Here is a 4305-nt window from a genome sequence, read left to right on the forward strand (position 1 = left end):
AACTCTTCTATATAATAATATAATGGAGGGCACATGTCATACATTTGTCTGAACTCACAGATTATACAGCACAAAGAATGAAGCCTAATGCAAATATGGACTTTAGCTGATAATGACGTGACAATGATGGTTTATTGATTATAGCAAATTTACAACACTAGTGTGTTAATGATGATGGAGGCTGTGTGTGGGGGGAGAGGAGATATGCGAGAACACTCTTTCTACTCAATTTTGCTACAACCTTAAAAGTTATAAATATATAGTCTATTAATTCATAACATTAAATTAAAATGAATTCTTGAAAAATTTTTAATTTTTCTGATTAATCAGAACAGAAAAAGAAATCAATAGTTACTAAGCCAATAACAATGAAAAACAGAAAACAGCAAAGTCGAAATTAAAGAAAAAGCAAGACAGAAGGTATAAATTAAAGTATACTCATTAATACATCATTTGTGAATATATTAAATATTCCTTTAAATACAGAGACTGCATTAATAGATTAGAAATTAATCCCAGCTATATGTTTTTATAAGAAATAAAACAATAATCTAAAATAGGTAAAAAATGGTTAAAGTTGAGAGATGAGTAAATATTTTAGAAACTGGTAAAAACCTGAGTAGCAATATTACAGCAAAAAATGTGAAATTTAAGGTCAAAACATTAAGTGCGAAGTGGGACCCGGGATGACATTATATAATAATAATAGGTATAATTTAGGAAAAAAATTTTAAAATCTATAAATGTTTTTATACAGAACAATAATAGCCATAACACGTAAAAAGGAAATATTCCTAGAAATACATCAAGGACCTGACAAAAATATAATTACAGGTGGTGATTTTTTAAATGCCACTTCCAGAATGTGACAAAGCCAGTTAAAATAAGGACAGTGAGGATATTAATAATAAAATCAACCTCAGTCCTTGAAGTATGTTTCTTCTGACTATAACAAGTACTACCTTTTGCTTATGTTTTTTCTAACTAATTTCCTACTGTTCTCCCTTATTCACCAAGTAGTTCAGCACCTGGGTGACTCTCTTTTTCTTTACCATTTGTCTTATCATGATTATTGATAATTTCAAAATGTATAATGATCCATACACTATCTGGGATTCTGATTTTGTTGATCATCTCACTTCCAAAGATAGTGACCATTATTTCATCTCAAGTATTTTACTCCTATGGATAAACTTCATCATCACCATAAACCACACTGCCCCCACTATCTTGATTTGGAGAATTCTGTTCTCTAACACACACACGTCACTTTCAGTACAGGTTTCCTTCTAGTACACCAAATATGAATATCTTTTATACCATTAAGGTCATCAAATCTATTGATCCAACACCTTTTCACTGTCCATCATATATTTCCTATTCTCACTATCCTACTTATCTAAATTATTACCGATTCCATGAAGGAAATTATAGTTACACTCATGCAAATACTCTCAAATTTTTCCATCTTTCCCTCAGTCTTACTCACTTGGAAAAATCCTGCTCTTTGTGAATCCCAAACTTCTGCCTCTGCCTGGCCACCACCAAAGCACCTGAACATGGATGGAGAAAACAGACAGACGTGTTTTAATGCTTACTATGCCCAGGCATTGTTCTAAGTGCTTCATACATGTGAACTCATTTAGTGTTATCAGCAAACTTATAAAATATTCAGAATTATTATCCAGATCCATCTCAATTCAGAATATAGATATAAATGTATAAAGCAAAATATCTGTACCATCAAAGTATCTGTTATTCATTAAATGGTATCAAATATGCAAACACAATATTTTTTAATGGAGTACTTGTCATATGTTTTAATAATAATCCAAAAATGGATACTTTTTTCCATATTAATTTGTAACTTAATAATTCACGATAGATATGATGGATATGCTAGTTCCATTGCTACTAAATTACCCTATAGATAAAAGCATTTATTTCAGGAATGAAAGTGTTTAACATTAGGAAATATATTAATATAGTGCATTATATCGACAAAAAGGACAGAAGGTATTTACTTTCATAATATATGCTAGAAAACAAATCACCTGATAAAATACAGCCCTTTTAAAATTGGTATAGATATAACTCATTCTTTTTTATAACTGCATTACAAATGTATTATGTTTACTTGTAACAAATATTTAAGTAAAATAGACTTTAAGCAAATAATATAAATATGGCTCAATACTTAATAAAAGCCTATTTACAAAGGGGAAAAATCCTAAAAGTGTTACATTAAATTTTAGGAACAAGAGAGGATAATTATCATTATTCTATTTCAAAATTGTTTGGCTGTTTCTAGGTAATAAAATTAGAAAGGAAAATGAAATAATTGACCATCATAAAAGAGGGGTTATAATTATCCTTATTTGGAAATAATATAATTATCAACATATTAAAACATTCTATTATTAATAAGTTAATTTGTTAAGGTAACAGGATATAAATTTTTTTCCATACTAGACATTATCAATTAGAAATAAAAGTTTAAAAACTACACTGTTCACAATATTGTTGAAAACTATAAAACTTAGAATTAATTTAACAAGAAAGGAAAGAGATACGACTTGGATGAGAAACAGTTTAAAATATTATTATAGGGTATAAAATAAGATCTAGAGCAATGGAAAGAGTTAACATAGTTCTCTGTAACAGAACTGTTAGATAAATTCTAGCAAATACATAATACACTATACTATTCAGCACTTAAAAGCAATGAGGTATACTTTTATAACAATTGTTCTGGAGTTATGTTTCTATGTAATTCATGTTGGAAAAGTGTATTGGAGAAATGATATTATTTCTGTAAAGGACAAATATGTAAGGTGTTATTAATTTTTAAAGGCAAATAATGATCATTTTCATGAAGAAGAGAAGAAAGATTGTATATCAACTATACCTCAATTAAAAAAAAAAAAGACACAGGGAGAAGACAGTCATATATAAGCCAAACACATATATCTTGGGAGTCTAGGATTATAAGATAAATTTTTGCTGTTTAAGACAAAGAAAGAAAGAAAGAGAGAGAGAGAGAAAGGAAGGAAGGAAGGAAGGGAGGGAGGGAGAGAGGGAAGGAGGGAAGGAGGGAGGGAGGGAGGGAAGGAAGGAAGGAAGACTATCCTTAATATACTAGGAATTTGCACATATTCACATGAGAATGGTCATTAGTCTGGTAGGATAGACATGAAGCTATAGAGACTCGTTTAAACCATGTCAGATCTTTGAGCTATTTTTATACAGTGTACTTCTACAGATGTTATAAAGCTCATATGACATAGTTATTATTGTTGCTCTTCACAATCAATGTTCCTTTATATTTGCAAACATATTACCTCCTCCATGAGTGTTTTTTAATAGTTTCTTATAGTTCCATTCTTCTATCTCTTGTAATATCCCTTTATCCTAGGGAAAATCAAATTTATTCTTAAACCCCTCATATTTCCTATGGTTTTCCTTAAGTAATCATAAGCTAAGTGGTGATGATCATTGGAAAATAAAAATACTTTTTATTTTTAATCAGATTTCCATAATCTCAGAACAGTGTTCTCAAATCCACTGGGTTGAAGAATGTAACTAGGAACATGGCCTAAGTTAAGTTGTTTCCTCCTCCCTAAACTCTTTTACTAGATAATTACCAGATGGCAAACATCTTGTGCATTCAAGGCAAGAGAAGTGAGTAAAAGCAAAAATAGAACCCAATCTCGGGAAGCAAACATGATCCAAACAAGTTGAATTTCATCCTTTCTTTTTCATGGGAATTTGAATTTTAAATGAAGTCACTCAAGAATGCAAGAAGATAAATCATCCTAATGGCAATACCCTAAGTCTAGAGATATATTAAAGAGTTCCTGCTGCTAAGATCACCATTGTTGCCTTGTTTCTTATCCTTCCTGTATCGGCCTTTTAGCCTCTTCCTTTTATTATTTTAGCCACTTTATCCTTTCAAGAAATTGATTATTCTCTTCTACTTAATTAAATGGCTAGTCAAATTATCCCTGATTAATGTGGCTAGCCAAATTATCCCTGATTCCTAACATATTTAAGGTAGAGTTTTTATTTCTTTTTCCCTAGAGAAGATGTGCTTCAGATCTGACTTTCCCCCATTACAGTGATGGGATTTTGTTCTCAGGCAGAAATTCCTGCTATTCACTATACCCTGACTGGCACATTGGTCTGGAAATTATTTGTTTCTTGAAAATGTGATATAAATTGTTCATGCACTAACTAGTCAGGGAGCTTTCTGAGAAGCTAAAGTGTGTGTGTGTGTGTGTATGTGTGTGTGTGTTTGTGTGTGTG

Source organism: Balaenoptera physalus (genome assembly GCF_965194825.1).
Source record: "Balaenoptera physalus genome assembly, chromosome: 4".
NCBI lineage: Eukaryota > Metazoa > Chordata > Mammalia > Artiodactyla > Balaenopteridae > Balaenoptera > Balaenoptera physalus.